The sequence below is a fragment of the Phacochoerus africanus genome, chromosome 16, assembly GCF_016906955.1.
Source record: "Phacochoerus africanus isolate WHEZ1 chromosome 16, ROS_Pafr_v1, whole genome shotgun sequence".
NCBI lineage: Eukaryota > Metazoa > Chordata > Mammalia > Artiodactyla > Suidae > Phacochoerus > Phacochoerus africanus.
The window spans coordinates 52,089,105-52,112,510 of record NC_062559.1 but is presented as its reverse complement, the minus strand read 5'-3'; the positions used below and the strand labels follow the sequence as shown (position 1 = coordinate 52,112,510).

Sequence of the window (23,406 nt, the reverse complement as noted above, 5' to 3'; positions counted from 1 at the left end):
TGACTTGGAAAATCTTATTAGCCAGATGAAAAAAAAAAAAAAAAATTTCCACCACCAACTCTGGGACTCGAACAGCTATTTGGAGGCTTGCGAAGAGCAAGAACCCAATTAAGGAGCTCAGCTGCACAGCCCCGAGTGCAGCGTGGCGGGCCCTGGGCGCTCTCACCCACTTGGTCCACCTCTGCCGTTCTGAGCTGCCTCTAAGCTCTCTGTCAAAAGGGCCTGAGTCTGAGTGATTCTTTTCCCCACCCAAGACACCAGCGGAGGGGAAAGCTAATGCAGGCTGGGAGTCGCCGGATCAGGGAGATAGGGCTCTGATATCTAAACAGGGATTTGGATGGAGCTGAGGCAGGCTTAAAACAACTTTCTCATAACAAAATAGACGGGCTAAGCGGAGCAGCAAAAGCACTTTCTTTGACCCTTTTGTCCTTAGTTTCAAGAGGAACAAATATGTTCTCCCTGCTTCGCTTGACCTCTTATCGAAGGAAAAAAGTGCCCCTGACCCCAGGAAGAGTGCTGACCAATCCTTTCTAGGTCTGCTTTGAAAAAAAGCAGAGCCCAGGTGGTGGCTGAATCTGCAGAGGAATCCGGGGAATTTTAGGATGTTCCCGCTTGCTCCCCGGAGGCCCCAGGGAGGGATCTGAGCTGGGAGAGGTTTCCTGGTTGCAGAATAACTGCTCCAAGGGCATGACTTGGAAAATTGAAAGCTAGGATGAGAAAACTGAGGCTGAAGCCTCAAGCCAATTAAAACCATACACTTCCCGGATGACTCTCATGTGCTAAGGTTCCCTTAAAACCATTTTGCAAGATACTTTAGAACCAGAACCGTACAATACTATCATAAAAAGTAAAAGTCTCCTTACTCCGGTGAAAGCAAGAGTTTCAACAACTTCATTAAAATTCAAGTGTGTTTCTCGCGCAAACCAAACTCCTGAGCTTTCAAATCAGAAGTGGATCACGTTGTGAATATTATTATGTAGTAACTTATGGGTTGGGAGGGATCCTGATTTCTATGGTTTGGGATGCAAATGAGCCAGTCCCTTTCGGTTCATTATATGTGTTCCTCGCTTCTGAACTGAAATGGATGCATCCAATAATTTCCATGGCTGTATTCCGTCTTCCGTGCTGACTTTTTCTCACCTGCCACATGTCAAATAATCTGTTCTGTGCTCGGAGACACCCTTTTCGCTTAGTTTTATTTTTCCCTCAAAAGGATTATCATTTAGTAGGGAAATGAGTCTAACACGGAAACTAGTAAGGAAAGGTATGGGCAGGTAGGGGTCATTTTTACATTTAAATGTCATTCAGAGTTCCATCCTTGACATTTCTGCTCTCATTTACTCTCTCTCTCTCTCTCTCTCTCTTTTGTTGAAGTGTAGTTGATTTATAGTCCTGTGGTAGTTTCAGGTGTCCAGCAAAGTGACTCAGTTACACACACGTATCTATTTTTTCAGATTCTTTTCCCTGATAGGTTATTACTGAGCGCAGTTCCCTGTGATAAACAGTAGGTCCTTTTTGTTTCTCTATTTTATGTATAGTAGTGTATATCTGTCAATCCCAACCCCTGATGTATCCCCCTCCCTGCAGGAACCATATGTTTATTTCTCTCTATGATACCCTCTCTCTTTGGAGGCACTTATATGCTCCAACAGGTGTCTCCTAAATCATCTGCAACCCTCTATTTTGTCCAGACCTATACATTTCTATTTGAAACCTCCTTCTGGAAATTACCCCTGGGATTCCAGAAATATATTCAGAATCTTCCTGATCTCTTTGTATGGTGAGCCTGTGCCTCCTGGTGCATTGCCATCGTGATGGCACTGCCAGGCACCCAGCTGACCAAACAGAGATTCGAAATTACTCTAGGTTCCCGCTTCTTCTGCTTTCCAGATAATTACTAAGTGTAGCTAATTAAATGAACCTTTAAAAATACAGCAAACTAGTGAACATAACAAAGAAAGAAGCAGACTCACAAGTATGGAGAACAAACTAGTCACCAGTGGGAGAGGCAGGGGGTTAAGAGGTGCAAACTCTTAGGTAGAAAATAAGTTACAAGGATATACTATATAACACAGGGAATATACGCAATGCTTTACAATAACTATAAAAGGAGAATCATCTTTAAAAACTGTGAATCACCGTACTGTGCACCTGTAACGTATAATATTGTGCATCGACTGTACATCAGCTTTTTTAAGTGTGAAAAATTGACTAGCCACGTTCATTTCTTCTCTGTTCTTACCATTCTTATTTCAGTTCCTTGGCGTGGTCTCTTAATAATCTCGGCCACTTCTGTGGGTTGGTTACGTTACCATGCTCGTGGTAAGACTTGTCGAATCTTTATTTTCAGTCTAGCTCTCATTTTTTGAGCTCTGCTTCGTTACTCAAATGCTTATTGGTCTCTATTTTTTGGACATTTTACAGGCAATTTATGACAGAGACTGCTAATTTTTATCCCAAATAAAACCCCCAGTTTTGTTCAAGATGACACTATCTTTGAAACATCCACTTTCCAGATTCCCTTGGAGGCAGAGAGATGATGTGACCAATTCTGATCAATGAGATGTAAGTGAAATTCCCTCGGTGGGGCTTCAGAAAAGAATTGTCCAGGACAAACGTAGTGCGATGCAGCTTTGGTCCTTTGCTCTTTGACTTCTTGACTTTCCCCCCTTCTTTCTGTCTGTAACCAGTTCGTGGGATTAAACACAATTTGTGATAGAATCAAAATAAAACATTATTTTTGTCTTTCATGGCTCCTGTACAATTTATACAATGAGGCCAACTTCTCCTTTGTTCTGTTTCTCAATAAATGATCGTTCAGCATCTGCAAGTGTCTCCTCACCCCGTAATCTCTCCTTTTTCACCAGTATAGTCAGTTTTCAAGTCCTGTTGGCTTCTGCCTCCTGAACTTTTGAATCATTCCACGTTTCCCTCTTCCCATTCCTGACTCCCAGGGGTGTCAACCCTCAGCTCTCACCTAGGTCACAGCCACAGCCTCCAAACTGCTCTCTCAGCCTCTAGTTCTTTCCACTTCAATTCTATGGCCTTTCAATGGCCAGAGGAGTTTTCCCTAATCTGCTGTTCTGGTCAAGCCACTTCCTTGCTCAAAATCCTGCAACGACTTTCCATGTCCTTCGGGATAAGTCTGAAAGTCTGGAAGTCTTCCAGGACCTTCATGATTGGGACACCTCCTATTTCTTCACCTCACCTTTAATACTCACGTGGTTTCTGTCTGGCTCCACCCATTCTGCTCTGAAGCCCTAGCGAACTTCCCTCAGGTCCTCAAATGTGTCCAAGTCAGTCTTGCTCCAGGGCCATCTACTTCAGCTGCTTCCATTGTGTGGAGTAATTCTCCCCTTCCTTCCCTGACCTTAGCAACGCTTGATTCTCAAGCATAGTATTTAGCTTCCCTAAAGTCTCTCTTCCTAATTGGGTCCTGGGGAACGGGCTAGGTTCTCTCAGACTTTTTGATGCCACTACAATGTCACAGCACTTGTCACTTTGCATTGTAATTGCTTATTTACTTGCAATGAGTGGCACTATGGGTTCACACTGCAGAGCTCTCCTCCACCAATAAGTAGCAGCCATAGATAATGCATTTTTTTTTGTCTTTTTGCCTTTTCTAGGGCCGCTCCCGCAGCATACGGAGGTTCCCAGGCTAGGGGTCTAATCAGAGCTATAGCCGCTGGTCTGTGCCACAGCCACGGCAACGCAGGATCCGAGCCGCGTCTGTGACCTACACCACAGCTCACGGCAATGCCAGATCCTTAACCCACTGAGCAAGGCCAGGGATCGAACCTGCAACCTCATGGTTCCTAGTTGGATTTGTTAACCACTGAGCCACCACGGGAACTCCTGGATAATACCTTTTTTTTAAGATTCAAACACATTTGCTGAACTCAAAAACAAGATGAATGGCTCCATAGATCTGAATGGATCAGGAGCACATAGCAGTAAGTAGAAGCAGAAGGTCTAGACCTCTTGGGCCAAGACATAGGTAAGCTACGCTGAGACTCTGTACATGCTCAGAGGCTGAAAAAAAAAAATGGGGGGGGGGCTTCATTCCAGCCTCACAGCTGACAGTGAGCTGCACGTCTAAGGTGTGTGGAGGAAGCAGAGGGTGTTGTACACACTGCAGAGACAGGATGGATCCTCACTCAAAATCTGCTTTGATGTTGAGACTTATGATGCCACACCCTCATCCAGAAGGTAGCAAAAGGATTATTTCTCATATAATTAGTTCGTCCAAGAATTGCAGGAGAGGCTGCCCAAGAGGGCCTGAAAAATGCCTCAATGGAGTTGAGAAAGGAGACTGGTTTGGGGTTGGTAAGGTGCTTAGAGTGTGGGGCTAGGGTGAGGTTTCCAGAAAGAGGACAGAGGCTTAAAGCTCCCCACCAATGCCAACGCAGAGAGCACTGGGGCTATTTTATCAAACTTGCCCAAGTGTGGAACAGAAGGAGAGAGAGATGGATGAGACGTAAAGGCCATCATCAGTCAAACATTTAAAAATTGAAGTGGGGACTTCCTGCAATTATGGTGTAGGTTGCAGCTGTGGCTCGGATTTGATCCCTGGCCAGGGAACTTCCATGTGCCTATGTCAAGGGTGCAGCTGAAAAAGAAAAAAATAAAAATTGAGTCAGATTTTATTACACAGAGGTGATGGCAAACCCCAAGCACAGGTCAAGACAGCTGCTGACTTAGTGCTGTTATCTTGCAATAGCTCCACGGGATCATTTCCCTGAGCTGCAAATATAATGCTGAGTCTTATCTTGGTGTTGCAGAAGAGCAGAGTCAGGAAAAGAAAAATAAAGGTTTCATCGAGGAAGGGGTTCTTTGGACAGGAGATGAGAGAGAGAGTGCAGAAAAAGAAATGTCCACAAAAGTTGAGTTTGCCATCTAAAATTCCAAATACAGACAATTTTGCTCTCTCTTTCTAGTGCTCACAGGGATTTTTGCTTCTTCTTTCCTCTGGGGGGTCTGCTCCTTAGATTTAGAGAGGACCATGTGAACAGACATGACATCCCCCATAAGAGCCCGTGTGGGATCTCAGTGGGGTTTTTTTCTCTTTTGTAACAAACGTTACAGTAGTGTGTTGCAAGGTAGTGTGATGGGAGGGTAGAGGGTTCTTGAATCCAGATCTTTGAGGACAGCGGTGGGCAGAGTTTCCCTGCTGAGATATACAAAAGAGAGAGAGAACAAAACAAAACAAAACAAAACACACCCTTTTGCTGTTGGTTTACTTATTTGTATATTTTATTTTTTATCAGCGGTGTAGCTGGTTTACGGTGTGGAGTCGATTTCTGCTGGACAGCCCAGTGACTCTGTCATGTATCATATACACATTTTTTTCTCATATTATCGATACGAATCCTTAGAATTGTTTATTACTTCAGCATTCAAAGTGAAACACGATAGCCCCCTAGAATTCCCAAATCTTCCCGGCGAAGGCTCACTGTGGGGTCTGGGGATTTTCTGACCGGCTGGGTCTGCTCGGGGAGGAACGACCTCATCCATTGTCCCCAGTGGTACCTTCCTTCCCCCTCAGCTTTCTGAAGTTGTCTGCTTTCTGGGGTCTTCCTTAGGCACAGATGAGGTAGGGATGGGGAAGTGTGTTTCCCTTGGGAGACGTGTAGACCTTGAACCTGCCCCCTGTTCGTGGAAGATTAGGGGTGGGGACAAGCACTCAGGTCTTTAGGGCACAACCTGATAAATATTTACATACCACAGTCTGGCGCATTGGAATGAGCCAAACACTCCATGAAGGCGGAAGAGTAGATGTGAAATCACCTACTTCACACTGGAGCTGAATTCTAATGCTACTTGAATGACCGAACTCCCAGGCATTTCTCGCTATAAATGTGTGTCATGTACATACATACATATTTACAATTATGGGAGCATAAAATATAAGCTATTATCTACCCTGCTATTTAAAAGGGTATATTTTATATCTTCATCTGGGTGGAGATGACATAGGTATAATGAAAATCCACAGCATGTATATGTGTGTGTGTGTGTGTGTGTATATATGAGAAAGAGAGAGAGATTTTAGTATGATAGTTTCTAGGTCCATCTATGTGGCTGCGAATTGCATTCTTTCATTCTTTTTCATGTCTGAGTAATATTCCTTGTATTTGTACCACATTTTCTTTGATGCTGCGTCCAAACATCTTGGAGGCACGTGGTATCCTTTTAGTGAGCACATCCTCATTTTTCAAGGGCCATGGATCACTTGGGTGGATAGGCATTTAACTGATTAGTCTGTTGTGATCTCTCTTCAGAAAACACGTTTATAGTTCTCTTCCTGTTTTTAAAATTATCCTCCTCATAGATGTTTTAATGGGACGAGAGGACCAAATTAATCTTTTTAGTTTGGTGTCACGCACCAAAACCCGCCGGTTTCAGTTACGGATTACATCTATGTAACGAGACATCCTAAAACTCTGTGGCTTAAAAGAATAACAATGTATTTATTTGTTCATGACCCAGCCAGGTACACAGGACAGAGAACGTTCCTTGATGAGACCCAGTTTTACTTCCTTCATCCGTAGCTCTCCATAGATGCTGATTCTGCTTTCTACTTTTCTTAGCTCTGTCTTGGGAAAGTCCTTCACTTCCTGTAACAAATACACCTGCAGCTACAAATTACACAGGCTTCTGCCCGCTTCTTTCACACAGAAAATTGAGAGAGAGCCCATACATAGGCTTCTTTTTATTTTCAAACTGTTCTTTGTCCATTTTAGTCCAAGCTGGTAATGCTTTGCCCAAAAGTATTCACTTAAAACCTTTTGAGGTTTTCTATGAATATTTGGCAGGGCGAGGGAGTTCTCTCTGCACTAAAAGCCTCATCAATAATTCCTGCCAAACAAACCTCTCTCTACTTTGGGTGTGTCACACTAATCTGTGACACTGTCCTTAAGAAGTCAGAAGTCATTTTGCCTAGCTGAGAGGGTATAGGAAGGAGATGCTGTAAATCTTTCAGAAATCTTAACAAGCATCTTATATCGACACCCTTGCTTTGTTTTTAGCTTGAGGCCGTATTTTACGCAATGTATCCTGGATTTGGTCTTTGCCGTGAGGCAACATCTCATTTTGAAAATCTTTTGCTTTTGGAAGAGACTGTCTGGAGCCTTCTATATTTCTTCTATGTTTTGCTTGCATACTTATGCCAATGTTTTAATTCATTTCTCTCATGATACCTTATCACATAACTGCTAAAACAAGCCAAATGGCACTTTGTACATTCCGTCCAGAAATCTTCTTAGCCAAATCCACACATTTATTAGTGGCGTTTCCTACCTTTCACCTTACAACAGGCGATGGTGTTGCCAAAATTCCGCCTCCCCAGAACAGGATCATCCTGCATGCAGCTTCCAGTAGTGATGTCTTCGTCGCTTTTCCAGCCTCCTTGAAGAGTTTTCTCGTCACTCTGCCAGTCTTTGCCGTCAGCTCATTCCCAAGGCCAACACTACAGGTCTTAGGGCTTTATTTAACTTACCTACTTTTTTTTTTTTTTTTTTGTCTTTCTGTCTTTTTAGAGCTGCACCTGCGGCATATGGAGGTTTCCAGGCTAGGGGTTGAATCAGATCTGTTGCTGCCGGCCTACGCCACAGCCACAGCAACTCGGGATCCTTAATCCACAGTGAGGCCAGGGATCAAACCTGCAACCTCGTGGTTCTTAATTGGATTTGTTTCTGCTGCGCCAAGACAGGAACGCCCCTTACTTACTTATTTAAAAGCAGTACAAATTTCTGCTTTAGTTATCTATTAAGGTGTAAGAACCTACCCCATATCTGCTCAATACTGTGCAATAACCTCTATGGGAAAAGAATCTGAAAAAGAATTGATATATGTCTGTGTATAGCTGATTTACTTTGCTGTACAGCTGAAACTAAGGTAACTTTCTAAGTCAACTATGTTCTAATAAAATTTATTTTAATAAAATAAAATTTTTAGAAAATTAAAAAATTAAAAATAAAAAAGAAATTACCCCCAAACCTAATGACTTGAACAACAGTTTATAAGCCCGTTATATGCAGTCAGTGCGAAGCTAGGCAGAGTGGATTATCTCTGCTCCCTGTGGCGTTCGCTGGGATCACGCATGAGCCTGGAAGACTCAGGATGCTTCCCTTTGATCTCTGACGCCTGGCTGGGTGGCTGGGAGAGTGGCATCTCATCTCATTGGTCCTCTCTCTTCCTAACCTCTTATTCTCCAGAGTCTCTCTGCACATGGCTCCTCTTTCCAAGAGGATAAATTGTATTTCTTCCATGGCAACTGGCTTCCAAGATGGCAGACATAAAAGCTGCCAAGCCCCTGAAGGTCTAGGCTGTGGAACCAGCACAATGTCATTTCTAGCACATTCTATAGGTCACGGCAAATGACAGGGCCAGCCCAGAGCTAGCGTGGGAGAGGGTAGGGATGCCGTCTCTTAGTGGGAGGAGAGGCCAAGACTTGTGGTCTCTTTAAATCCACCATAGCTATTGTGTCCCATCAGCCTTAGGGAACAACTCGGGGATAAACAGTGTATTCACCACAAAAGGATAATGTGTAGAACGGGAGTTCCCTACTGGAAGGCTGGTTCCATTTTCAAAGTCACATCCTCTCCTAACCCTGGGTTGGACACTTAGTCCATTGCTTACTGCTGGGCAGCCTTTTGCTTCTTTCCAGGGCTCCTCCACTCATCCATCTCCCCTTCCCTCTCCACCTCCCTTCCCCACACGAGTAATGGGTTTTACTATTAACTCCCTTTCTAGTGGTATGTAAAGACCTCTGAGAAGCAGAAAATTAAAAGCCATATCAAAATATTATATGTCCATTAGATTGAGTGTAGTTGGATAGAGGCAAGGAAACCCACCCATGTGAAGGCATATTGACTGATCATAGCAAACTTTATTTCCCCTTACTTTGATTTCAGCAATGATATGTAAACATTACCTGTAATTTACCTGGCTGTGTCACCAAGATTAGGTAAGATATACAAAGCATTTTCATGTAGGTATTGATGCAGGAAATTTTTAATCTAACCCAAACTAAATCACCAAAATTTCAGTTTAAAAAAATGTCCAATGAATCAGTTTAATAACCAGTTAACTAGTTAAGTGAATTAATTATTAGTCAATTATTACCCAGAAAATTAGTTTTTATTTCTTAGTAGTATTAACTAGTTAATACATTTAACTAATTAGTACTAATTACCAATGAGTTAGAAATTTGTTTAACAACTAACTTCGTGAAGGATAAGGAGTGGGGTGTGCCTTGGGTAGAGGCTGGAATTCCGAGTGAGGAATGGGATAGGTTAGAGGAGGGGTAGGGATGAGAGAAGGATGGAGGATGAGATAAAGTGCAGAGATACGGTGATGCATGAAAAGAAATGAGATTTGGACAGGGCTGAGATTCACACAGAGGAAAAGCATCAAGGAAAGTCGTGCAAAATAGCAGGTACCAAATTACCATCATCATCATTTACGTTTTTCCATAGTTCTTTTAAAATAACCTTGAAACCCCCATCAGAACAGCTATGAAGTACGCTTCCACCAGGAGCCACTGCCTTCTGCCCGTTTCCTGCTCGTCTTCCACTGATGCCATTCCTCCATCCCACCCGCCTCCTCTCCACCAGCCAGCCAGCCAGGTCTGATCAGGAGCTGATCTTTTATTTTTGGCAATCCCAGAGGCATATAAAAATTCCTGGGTCAGGGATCAAACCCAGGCACTGCAGTGACAATGCCAGATTCTTCTCCTCTGTGCCACCAGGGAACTCCCAGAAGTTGATTTTTTAGTGAGTTTTCCCTGGAGGCTAAACAACTACTTAGTACTACTTTGGACACGTAGACTCAGCACCATTTCATTAATCCTGACCCTGTCTAAAAGACATAATTTGTTACTTCAATATTTGTCATGGGAGTTCCCTTTGTGACTCAGTGGTTAATGAACCCAACTAGCTTCCATGAAGATGCAGGTTCGATCCCTGGCCTCCCTCAGTGGGTTAAGGAGCTGACGTTGCTGTGAGCTGTGGTGCAGGTCGAAGATGTGGCTCGGATCTGCATGGCTGTGGCGTAGGCCGGCAGCTATAGCTCTGATTGGACCCCTAGCCTGGGAACTTCCACATGCTGCGGGTGCAGCCTAAAAAGACCAAAAAAAAAAAAAATTGTCACGACATTATATTATACATTGTGACGTATACTGCTACTTTTGTTCCTTATACAAAAACATGTGCCCTTTATCTCGCCTGGACTAGAAATTACGATTCCTTTTTGCCTAGTAGATGCTCTACAAATACACGCTGACCTGAATAATATTACTTTGCTATAGATAACTGATTAAACAGAGACATTCTTTCCATCTGAGTGCTGTGCAATTCTGAGCCTCCGACTAAACGTTATAATTACAAAGAAGCAAAGTGGTAGGAAGATAAAAACTAAAAATAAATAAAAGTGAATAACTCCACCCATTCTTAGGGTCCTGGATTCTTGTTCTCCCTCTCCCAATAATAGTCTTTGTGAGTATCAACCCCTCTCAACTTCCCAGCTTTTCCCTCTTCAAAGTGCCGGTGCACACACCCCGGCTCCCAGGCAGGGAGGCTTCAACGATAAAACCTGCTGATGACAGTGAAAGGACTTTGAATGCCCTAAAGCCTCGAGGGCAGGAATTTTGTTTACTCAACTTTGCACACCCAAGTTCCTGACAAATATGTGGTATACAATTTGGCTTCGGTAAAAATTGTTTCAGGGAGTTCCCGTCGTGGCTCAGTGGTTAACAAATCCAACTAGGAACCACGAGGTTGTGGGTTCGATCCCTGGCCTCGCTCGGTGGATTAAGGATCCGGCCTTACCGTGAGCTGTGGTGTAGGTCGCAGACACAGCTCGGATCTGGTGTTGCTGTGGCTCTGGCGTAGGCCAGCGCCTACATCTTCAATTAGACCCTTAGCCTGGGAACCTCCATATGCCGCAGGTGCAGCCCTAGAAAACGGCAAAAAGACAAAAAAAAATTGTTTCAATTAAATTTACATGTAATGGATGTATAGGCTTTACTCATTCTTTTTTAAAATTATAGTTGATTTGTAATATTGTGCCAATTTCTGCAGTACAGCAAAGTGACCCAGGCATGCATATATATATATATATATATATATATATATATATATATATGATATATATGTGTGTGTATATATAATATATATGTGTGTATATATATATATATAATATATACACATTCTTTTTCTCATACTATTTTCCATCATGTTCTATCCTAAGAGATTGGATAGACTTCCATGTGCTATTCAGTAGGGTCTCATTGCTTATCCATTCTGAGCATAATAGTTTGCATCTACTACCCCCAGACTCCCAGTCCATCTCACTCCCTCCTCCCTTCCCCTTGGCATCTACAAGTCTATTCTCTATGTCTGTGAGTCTGTTTCTGCTTTGTGGACAGGTTCATTTGTGCCATATTTTAGATTCCACATATAAGTGCTACCACTTATATGTGGAATTTGTCTTTCTCTTTATGACTTAACCTCACATAGCATGAGAATCGCTGGTTGCATCCATGTTGCAGCAAATGACATTATTTTATTTTTTATGGCTGAGTAGTATTCCATTGTATACATGTTACCACATCTTCTTAATCCACTCATTTATTGACAGACATTTAGGTTGTCCATATTACAGTAAATTAAAGCTATAATTAACTTAGAGCATATTTAGAGCATCTAAATAATAAGAACAAGTAAAACCATTTCTTGGGTCTTGTTTTAAGTCTGGGTCAAAGAATGGTAGGTCTTCAAAAAATGGCTGTCATTTATGGCTTTAATTTCAAACCACTAGCCCAATTGGCTCAGCAATACCATCACAAAAGCCCTCAACTTTTCTTATTGTTTGTGATATATTTAAGGTATTGTCTTGCTTCTCAAACCAGAAAGTTGAACCTATTGGTCTCAGTACAACCTTGATATTCTTCCTTGAATACAATTCAGAGATACCCTCATGGAAGCACCTTATTTCATGCCACGTCTCACCTCATTGTACACAACTGCCTTGATTTGGGTTCTCCTAGAAGGAGACCTGGAGACAGTGATTCAAGGGGATTCCCGAACTGGCAGGGGAGTGGGGCAGTGAGACAGGAAAGGGTACGTTCTCAAGGAAGGGTCGCTGTAGTTGATGGGAACCCAACTCCATAGGGGAACTCTGGGAGAACGTCGTGGGCCCCTTGCTTCAGAGTGATTCCACCTGAAGCCTACAGAATTTAAAGATTTATTTGCCGCTCCCTTTAGTCATTTGTGGAGGGCTGCTTTCAAGGGTGGGAGGTAGTATTTTCTTGAACTACTGGCTTTCTATGCTCCTGAACTGAGTGAGCTCAGGTTGCCAGAGAGAGCCCACTGGCCATCGGAACTTAGGCGATTAGGTAGTCTGTATAAAGGGACACAGGTAGGGTGCCTTCTGCTCCTGTGGCATTCCCACCCCCTGCCCTGTCCCTGGACCGTGAGAACTCCTCTTTGAATGATATCTATTCCTTCTCATTTCAAAACCTGTCCAATACTGTCCACCTACAACTGAGACATCCGTGCTGAAATGTCACCTCCCTTTGCTCAAATATAAGTACTCCCCCAATAGATAATCCTCAAAAGAATTGGCTCCACTAACGACCAGTATGAACACGTATGTTTGCTCTGAGATTTCGATGGAATAAGCAGCAGCAGGTTCTGGCAGAAAAACAAGAGGCTGGGATTCCCCGTCTCTCTCCTTCCATCACTGTGCTACCAAAAACCTTTTTTTCTTCTCAAGCTTAAGAAAAATGAGGCATTTCTGTTTTCCTCTTCTGCTAAACATTTTTTCTCCAGCCATAGTATCATTCTTGTGCCTTTGCAGGTCTCTTTCTGTCAAGCTTTCCACAAGATTTATAAGCAAACTGTCTCAGCCGACTGCACTCCAGCAGGTGCGGCATATTTGCAACACTAGCATTGCTTGTCTTTAGTGCCCATCTGTTCTTGGGACCAGCCCTTCATTGCCCACCATTCTTTTCCACATACCTGACCAGCTTTCCCCTGGATCAGTCTTATCTCCTCACCTCCTGCATCACCTCCTTGGCTACCCAAGGGCTCCTTTCTTCCATTCTTCCTAACCACATTCATATTTTTCTCTCCTTCAGCCAATGCCTTTATATAATGGCATATTCCCTAGAATGGGGTCAGGAAACTTTTCCTTAAAGTATAAGAAAAGAAATATCTTGCGTGTGGGTCTACGGTCTCTATCGCTGTAGAGTGAAAGCAGCCACAGACAATCCACACGTGGGTAAAAGTGGCCATATGCTCCAGTAAAACATACTGATAAAAATGGGCAATGGACCGCCTTTGGCCTGGAGGTCGTATATACGTCTACCCCAGGCTTAGTAACAACAATGCAAGTGACCACTTTCTTTTAGAGTACCTGGTATATACATGCTCCACAAACATGCATTTATTTATTTATTTTTAGGGCTGCACCCGTGGCATATGGAAATTCCCAGCCTAGGGGTCGAATTGGAGCTGCAGCTGACGGCCTACACCACAGCCACAGCGATGCCAGATCCTTAACCCACTGAGCAGGGCCAGGACTCAAACCCACGTCCCTGTGGATACTAGTTGGGTTCGTTACTGCTGAGCTACAACTGGAACTTCTCAACATTTATGAAAAGGTTTTGAGAAATGTACAAAAAATTAATATTCTTATCTCAACTGAGATATTTGGTGGAAAAAAAAAACAACAGATTTTCTTACCCATACTTGGAATAGTTCACATGGTCTCTTATCCACTTTATTTAAAAGAATTTTTTTTAAATTATTTTTTGGTCATGCCCACGGACCAGGGATCAAACCCGTGCCACAGCCGTCGTCAGAGACATAGCACTGACAACACCAGATCCTTAGCCCACCGAGCCACCAGGGACCATCACTCTCCTTCACTTTAAATGAACAACTAACATGCTATTTTCTTCTTTTTAGGGTCGAACCCGTGGCATATGGAAGTTCCCAGGCGAGGGCTTAAATCGGAGCTGCAGCCATGCGGGATCCCAGCCGTGTCTGCAACCTACACCACAGCTCTCGGCACCGCTGGCTCCTTAACCCACTGAGTGAGGCCAGGGATGGAACCTGCATCCTCCTGGATCACGGTCGGGTTCGTTAACCACAGAGCCACAACGAGAACTCTCTAATGGTATTTTCTTACACAAAAGACATCAAAACATTTTCATCAAAATTAAAAAATGAGGGAGTTCCTGTCATGGCACAGTGGTTAATGAATCCGACTAGGAACCATGAGGTTGCGGGTTCGATCCCTGGCCTTGCTCAGTGGGTTAAGGATCCGGCGTTGCTGTGAGCTGCAGTGTTAGGTCGCTGACATGGCTCAGATCCTGTGTTGCTGTGGCTGTGGTGTAGGCCGGCAGCTGTAGCAATGATTCAGCTCCTAGCTTGGGAACCTCCATATGCCACAGGTGCAGCCCTAAAAATAAATAAACAAATAAAGCAAAAATAAATAAATAAAAGAAACTGACCTTATAAAAAAAAATTAAAAAATGAGAAACAGAAACGAAATTGATCTGAATTCTGATTTTCAATGCCTTTCTTTGTAGTTCAAATACCAGCAAAGCCAGCAGCCTCTTGATGGGTAAGATCTTCTTTAACACAATTTTTTCAGAGAAGGTGTAATTTTACTACAAAATAGGTTCATAAGATTCCAATATATTCCCTGTGCCCCCCCCCCCCCATGCATAGTTTTCCTATTGTCAACCTCTTTTACCAGAATATGGTATGTTTTTAACATACATGGACACATCACATGCGCGCACACTGCGTAATTTAACTTAGTTCATGCTTGGTTTTGTACATGCTATGGGTTTGGACAAATGTACAATGGCATATATTCATCTTTCAATATCACACAGAGTATTTTTCACTGCCTTTCGTTTCCCACCTGCCTGCCTTCCGACATTTGGCAACCACTGATCTTCTTTCTATCTCCAATGTGCTGCTTTTTCCAAATGTAACCTTTCAGATGGATGTCTTTCGCTTGGTAATATGCATTTAAGTTTCCTCCATGTCTTTTCACGGTCTCGTGGCTCATTTACTTTTTAGCACTGAATAAGATTACATTGTCTGAATGTACTACAATGTATTTATCCATTCATCTACTAATGAACGCCTTGGTTGCTTCCAAGTTTGGGCAATGGTGCATAAAGCTACTATAAGCATCCCTGTGCAAGTTTTTGTGTGGACATAAGTTTTCAGCTACTTTGGGAAAATTCTGCATAGTGCAATGGCTGGTTCATTTGGTGAGTGTGTTTAGTTTTGTAAGAAACTGCCAAATCATCATCCAAAGTTGCCACACCGTTTTGTATTCCCAACAGCAATGTGTGAGTATTCCTGCTGTGCCACATCCTCACCATGAATTAGCATAGTCTGTGTTTGGATTTGAACTGTTTTAATAGATGCGTAATGACACTTCATTGTTGTTTTAATTTGCATTTCCCTGATGACATGTAATGTGGAGCATCTTTTTATATGCTTATTTTCTATCTGTATATCTTCTTTGGTGAGGTGTCTGTGAAGTTCTTTGGTTTATTTTTAAATTAGCTTGTTTGTTTTTGTACTGTTGCGTTTTAAAGAGTTCTTTGTATATTTTGGATAAGCCTTTAATCAGATGTGTCTTTTGCAAATATTTTCTCTTAGCCTGTGGCTTATCTCCTAATTCTCATGATTTTGTCTTCAGCGGAGTAGAAGTTTTTAATTGTAACGAAGTCCAGTTTGTCAATTATTTCTTTCATGGATCATCTCTTTGGTGTTGTGTCTAAAAAGGCATCACCATACCCAAGGTCGCCTAGGTTTTTGCTGATCTTATCTTCTAGGAATTTTATAATTTTGTGTTTTACATTTAGGCCTATGATCCAATTTAATTTAATTTTTGTGAAGGGTATAAGGTCTAGCTTCATTCTTTTACATGTGAATGTCCAGTTGTCCAGCAATATTGGTTGGATCCAATATTACTCCATTGTATTTCCAGCTACTTTGTCAAAGGTCAATTGACTATGTTTATTATGGCCTATTTCTGGACTCTCAATTCTGATCCACTGGTATATTTGCCTCTTCTTTCACTGATACCTCACTGTCCTAATTGCTATAGATTTATACCTCTTGAAGTCAAGTAGCATCAGTCTTCCAACTTTGTTCTTCTAAGTGGATAGAACTTTTAGTAAAATATTTTTATTTAAAAGAACTTGAGAAAAGAGGGAAATCTCTCAAAATACTAAGACTCAAGAAATATTGAGTCATCTGAACATCAGGACTCGTATCATCTTGACAGATGTAAATTTCATTCATTTTTCTCCCTATTTTCTCTGCATTGGCGAGATTATTTTTTCATGGTTGTAATTTAATTTTAATTCATTAAACACATATTCACTGAAAGACTACTATATGTCAGGCTCTGGGGATTCAGCAGTGAGTAAAATAGACAAAATCCCTGCCTTCATGAAGGTTACATGCAGTGGAGCCGAGGGAGGAAGATATAGCCATAAAGCAAACAAACAAACCAATGAACAGACACTACAACAGAAGATGGCACATGGCATGAGGGAAAATAACAGTTGGAAAGAGCGACCTGGGAATGCTGGTCTGATATTATAGAATTTGAGAAGAGACCGGAAGGAAGTGAGGGAGGGAGCCATGTGAATACCTAGGGGAAGAGTGTTCTAAGAAGAGGGAAGAGCAAATGCCGAGGTCCTTTGTAGATGTGATGATTCCTTGTGTGCGTTCACTGTTCTAAGCCACCAGGTGCCTAGATATTTGGCCAAACATTATTCTCGATGTTTCTATCAGAGTGTTTTTGGGTGAGATTAAACTTTAAATTGGTAGAATGAGTAAAGCAGATTGCTCTCCCCAGTGTTGGTGGGCCTCACTCAAACAGTTGAAGGCCTGAATGAACAAAAGATTGACCATCTACAGAGTAAGAGAGAGTTCTACCACTTAACGGCCTTGTAACTGAAATGAGTCTTCCCACCTAAGGGTCTTTGAATTGGGATATCAGCTCTTCTCGGTTATATGGTAGCCTGCTGGCCTTCAGAGTCAAACTAGGACACAGGCTCTGCAGATTTTAACATTGCCAGTCTCCATACCTACATAAGCCAATTCCTTATGATAATTTTTAAAAATGTAAAAGATAGATAGATAGTAGATTGATAGATAGGTAGGTAGATAGGTAAATTTTGTTTCTCTGGAGGACCCTAATATAGTAGGGAAGTGATTGAGTATCTGGCTGGCTTAGGGAAATGTAATCCAGAAAGGGCTAGGAAGGCCAACACATACAGGATTTTTCTAGGCCATTGCAAGGACTTAGCATTTATTCCGAATGGGGAATCTTTGGAAGGTTTTGAACTGAAGATGCGTTACATTTTGAGAGGATCATTCTATCTTTCTTTTTTTGCTCTTTTAGGGCCACACCTATGGCATATGGGAGTTCCCAGGCTAGGGGTCGAATCAGAGCTGTAGCTGCTGACCACAGCCACAGCCACAGCCATGCGGGATCCCAGCTGTGTCCATGCCCTACACCCCAGCTCACAGCAATGCTAGACCCTTAACCCATTGAGCAAGGCCAGGGGTCAAACCCTCATCCTCATGGCTGCTGGTCAGGTTCATTTCCACTGAGCCACACTGGGAACTCTGAGAGGATCATTCTAACCTCAATGTGAAGCATAGTATGAAGGGAACAAAGATCAGATTGGGGATAACCATTTCAGAGGCTATTTCAAGAGTCTAAGTGGCTAGAATTATGGCGCTGATTGGGGAACTGATGAAAATTTGCCATATTTTAAATATAATTTGGACAAAGATCTGACAAGATTTTCTCAGGGGTGTGTAGCACAGAGAAAAATTCAGATGGACTCCAAATTTCTTGTATAGCAACTGGAAAAAGGGTGTTTTCATTCATTGAGATGGAGAATTGAGACAAGCAGGTCTGGTGACACAGGGTCTTTCAGCTATGTGAGCGGGGCCATGTTAAATTTGAGAAATTAAATTTATAAAGAACCAAAGGTAGATGTATGGTTATACAGTTAGCTACACAAATGGGACGTTCTGGGAAAAGGTCTCAGGTATAAATGTGGGAGCAGTAGAGTATAAAATGGTATTTACTGCCAAGGAAGTCACTGCGTCCTGGATGCACCAAGGTTTAGCGGTCAGAGGGAGGAGGACCCAGTAGAGAAGACAGAGGACGTGCCGTTGTGAAGCGAGAGGGGAGCTGAAAAGAAAGACAGTCCTCAAAGCTGTGCGGAAAACTATTTCAATAAGGAGAGAGTGTTCAATGACGTTCGATGCCACCGATAGGTCAAGTAAAGTCAGGATCTGGATCGGACAATGTGGAGGTCACGGAAGGTCCTCAGAAGCACTGTTTGGATGGAGTGAGGTATGGAAGAGTTTGACTGTCATTAGCCCAAGGGGAGAGGAGAAAGAACAAACAGAGGCAAGAAAGAAAGGCAATTTTTTAAAAAGACACTTGCTCTAAAGGGGAGCAGAGAAATGGGAAGTTAATAGAGGGAAAATACGCAATATTTATTTGTACGCTGATGGAAATAATATGAGAAGCAGATTTGATGATATAGGAAAAAAATTGGTGAGGTAGCTGAATAGACGAGGGCATGGGAGTCAGTGCCCAAGGGGAAGAGTTGGCTCTGGATGGGCAATCAGACCATTTATTTATTGTGCCTCCTTCTACGAATTGGCAATTGTCCCAAAGGGACAAAGTGACTTCAGATGTAGAGCCTACTTCAACGCGCTTCTCTTTTTCCCAGGAACTGTAGCCCCTCAAGTTCTGACCGCCTTGGTTGCTCTCCAATGCCATTAAGCAGTTCCTCCCTCCCTCCCTCCCTTCCTTCCTTCCTTCCTTCCTTCCTCTCTTTTTCTTCCTCTTCCTCCTTCTTCTTCTGTTCATCTTTTACAGTTTTTCTTTGAAGCGAGCAGTCTAACATTATCCGTATGTCAACCTGAAGCCAAACTTCCCCACTGGACAAATTTTAAAGGGTTTTAACAGGTGCTATCAATGTCCTCACATACCCGTGGACTCTGTCATTCAGAGTGGTACAAATGAATTCGAACTGCTTTTGTCTGTATTACTCTACTTGCAGACTTTGTCTGGAATCCCATGACAGGCTGGAAGTGTCCAGAAATGAGCAACCTGTGTAAACAGCCTCAACCAAAGACTCTTAAGAGTAGGTCTATAAACACTTCACTGTCCTCTTCCCCCAGAAGAACACCAAGCCCTGTGTTTTGTGCTGTTTCCTAGGTTTCTCCAGGAAAGAAGCTCCAGTTGTCCAATGCGGAATCTGTTTTAAAACCCACCCACCACTGGTCGACTTCCTCGCCCTGTTTTACTTGCCTGCCTTCTTCCTGTGTTCCCGGAAATTACCGTGTAAACATTTGAAATATTGTCTCAAAATGTGTCTTTATGGGAACCCGAGTTAAAAGAAGTAGGAAGTACTCCTCCAAAATGTACTTTCTTGTCTTTTAATTCCTTGAACATAATAATGTCACTTAAACATTTTTTAAAAACCAAGTTAGTATAGATACTACAAGGCAAATATCTGAAGAATCCAGTTTGAAGAGTTTTGGCAAATGAATGCACTTGTGTAATTTACAGCCCAATTAAGATGTACGTCATCTATCATCTCCACACGTTCCCTTATGGCTTTTACCAAAGTTCAGTGACGATGGTGGAAGTTAGGTCTGTGCATTCTCTACATCATGTGTATTCTTGTGTCCTGCTTCTTTCTCTTAACATGATATATGTGATTCACGCAAGCTTTTGGGGGGAAATGTATTGTCTTCCCTGCATCACAATCAGTATTCCACTGAGCAAGTAAATATACCACAAATTCTTTATCAACTGTATGAGGCTTTTTGAAAATGTCTGTTCTCATTCTCCTGAATAAATACCTAGAGGAGAAGCTTCTGGAGCATGGGGTAGATCCACGTTTACAACTGTTTTAGAAAGCAATATATGTTTTTCCCAAGTCATATATGAAATTTCCAGCTGTTCCATATCTTCGCCATCATTTAGTGTTGTCATTCTTTTTAATATGAGCCATTCCAGAGGACATGGAGTTGTATTTCACTGTATTTTAATTGTATTTCCCCAGTGACTACCGAGCAACTTTTCATGTGTGTGTTTGCAATTTGTATATCTTATGTTGCCAAGAGACTGCTTAAAATTTTGCCTACTTATAGGTATTTAAGTGGGCAAAATACTTAATATAAATACTTTCTCCAGTCTGTAATTGTTTTGTGTGTGTGTATATATATATATATATTTACCTTTTGTCTTTTGTCTTTTTAGAGCTGCACCTGCAGCCTATGGAGGTTCCCAGGCTAGGGGTCCAATTGGAACTGTGGCTGCCGGCCTACACCACAGCCACAGCAACAAGGGATTCGAGAGCTGTGTCTGCGACCTACACTGTAGCTCACAGCAACATCAGATCCTTAACCCACTGAGCGAGGCCAGGGATCAAAGCCGCGTCCTCTTGGATATTAGTAGGGTTCATTAACCACTGAGCCACGACCGGAATTCCTGTTTTTAATATTTTTGACGAGCAAAAGTTTTCTTTTTTATAAAGTTGAAATTATTATTATTTTTCTTGTTAATGCTTTTTGTGTTTTGAGTAAGAACTCTGGTAAATATACTTGATATTCAAAACCAGTCGTGATCAGAGTAGAAAGCTTCATTTTCCTGAAAATTCTCTGACTTAGAATGTTTCTCCATTTCTGGACTTTTTGTGAAGTTTCTTAGGTAGAATCTTCTTCTTTTCTTATCTCTAGCCTCACGGAATTCAGTCTTGGACACTCACCACTTGGCTGCTGGCATAAGCAAGTGCCCCTTACTTCAAACTGTTTATCTCATCTTTGTCAATAGCAGAAATTTACCCTGTAGTCTGGCAATGGACTGGTGGTGACTTGCATTTTTCTCTGTTGTTCGAAGTATTTATGTTTTTCTGGGTCTGTAATAGGTAATTTAGTAGGAAGTTGAGAAAGGAGCTGTTTTATAAAAATATACATCTTCAATCAAAATTGTTTATATCAAAATGGATCGTGATTGGATTAAAAAGAAATGACAGATTGTAACCTAAATTACAGTGTATTTTAATTTAAAAATGCCAGGCTCTTCCAATGAGTATTTTCAGGCAATAAGTGACTTGCCTCAAGTCATAAATTAAATAGGCAATTATCTCTATTTGTTTAGGAAAAAATGGTCACCCCTGGAGAGAAAATAACTTGCTATTTTCTAGGTTGCGGTAAAGCAGACTGTACTGCTGGCTTTAAAATAATAGCTGTGGAATTTAACCTTGGAGGCACTGAGAATGGCTTATCCAGCCTTTAAAGGTCAAATGCCACGTTCAGGGTATCTTCTTCTGATCTTCCTCTAGGCGAAACTGCTTTAGGAACGAAGTAAAATTCTGTTCCCTTTAAAGTATAAACAGAGGCTCAGGATTCTGTAAACAAAAGATGAATTAACCAGTTAGGGGAAAAGGAGAGCTTGCCAAGTAACAAAGCTAGGCCAACTCTCAAATAGCTCAGCCCTCGCTGGTATTTGTCATTAGCCATGTGTATGTCACTTCTCTTGTCATCAACAAAAGGATGGTTTTTCTAAAGCCCCTTGTAACAAGTAGCTGAAAAATGCAGGCATTTCTTAGTAAATAAATATTTCAGATTTACTGTGTGTCTCAGTGGGACACTTTCAACCTGTGACAAATAATTTATGGCAAATTCTAATGATGTTTCTTGTTATGGCAAGAGCCATTTCAGAGCAAGAAACAAAGGCAAAGAGAGGGCCAATAATATATCCAAGGTCACGCAGCCATGAAGCCGCAAATCCAGGAGCTGAACTGTGGTCACTGGATCTAACACAAGCCCTCAGTAGGCGCCCTCAATCGATTGTATCTAGAAGTTCACATCTGGGACCTTTTTTTTTCTTTTCTTTCTTTTTTTTTTTTTTTTTTGCACTGGTTAAAACAATTTCCTGGCATTTGGAACCATAAATTGGGATAGTACTAGGTGTGGGTGGGCTCCTCCGAGATTCAGTGGGCAGATACAGGGTTCCCCAAGATTTGACATGGTGCCTAAAATGAGCTTAGTGCTCAGTATTCTCATTAAGGGACTGAAGGTACCTCTCGAAATGCAAATATTATCTGGTAGAGGACAATACCTTAAACAACGCTGAGTGTTGACCCTCTAGGGAGCTGATTTCTCAGAAATTAGATGTCAATTCCTTTTTGTCAGGGCTCTGAGGAGAGGGGGATATAGCAGGTACTTTAGAGAAGAGAGAAGTGATTGAGCAAAAAGGGAGTATATTGAGGCTATGAAAGAGGATTTTAGCCTGATACAGAATGAATTTATTTACCGATGTATCTTTGATAAATTTTTCTAGGCTTTTCTGCTGATACCTTTTTTTGGTGGTTGGTGGGCTTTTATCTAACCAAGGAGCAACGGGATGAGGCAAAAGCCAGGATACTCTAGAGCAAAGAATTAGGAATGGAAGGCTCAGCAGGAACTGAAAAGGACTTTCCCAGAGCCCCACTGCTGTAAATTACAATGCAAAAGAAAGCAGCAGTCAGGCGTTATTCCCCTGGAAATGGTGAATCTGGGTGAGGCCTGAGCAGCAGTACATGCTAAAGAATCCAAGGGAAGGTGGAGTCATTTACGTTGGGGACAAAATAGAGCTGACCAGTGAGCTCTATTTCACAAAAATGAAATGTAACTTAACCTAAATTGCAGGAATTTTCACCTCTTCTCAGAAACCAGCAAAGGACCCCAGCTGATCCCCGAACCCCAATTCTGTTCAGGCCGCTTGTGGAATTCTGTGTTGCCCTGACTCAACTCCACTGATATAAATAAGGAAGAAGGAGTTCCCATTCCGGCTCCCAACAATAACGAACCCAACTCTACACATGAGAACGCAGATTCAATCCCTGGCTGCGCTCAGTGGGTTAAAAGATCCAGCTTTGCCATGAGCTGGGATGGAGGGTACAGACATGGCTCAGATCTGGCATTGCCGTGGCTGTGGTGTAGGCCGGCAGGTGCAGCTCCTATTTGACCCCCAGCCTGGGAACGTCCATATGCCACGGGTGGGGCCCTCAAAAAGAACAGCAAAGTAAATAAATAAATAAATAAGACCACGAGGCACACATCAGCTGAAAAACCCGAATAACTTACCCATGTTCCCCATAAAAACCCTTTAGTCTGTGAGCCACTCAGGGTCATTGCTCCCATAGGCTTGCATTTCCCAGATGGCTGTTGAAACACTTGGAATAAACTCATCTTTCTGCTTTGTTTTACTCGGTCTGTAGAGTGGGCCTTCCGACCACACCTATGCCCAAAGGTTACTCTGTGCACGGGCGTT

At 42.3% G+C, this 23,406-nt stretch overlaps 1 long non-coding RNA gene across 2 annotated transcripts in view; it reads left to right on the top strand.

Moving 5' to 3' along the window:
* LOC125117785 (uncharacterized) overlaps positions 1-23,406 on the top strand; it is a 67,244-nt gene that overhangs the window by 39,204 nt on the left and 4,634 nt on the right. The window contains exon 3 of one of the 2 annotated variants that reach the window (XR_007132720.1): positions 19,300-20,143. The exons of the other annotated variant lie outside the window; for it this stretch is intronic. This is a non-coding gene — a long non-coding RNA (uncharacterized LOC125117785). Of the gene's footprint in view, positions 1-19,299; positions 20,144-23,406 lie in introns of those variants that run through there. 2 annotated transcript variants of the gene reach the window in all.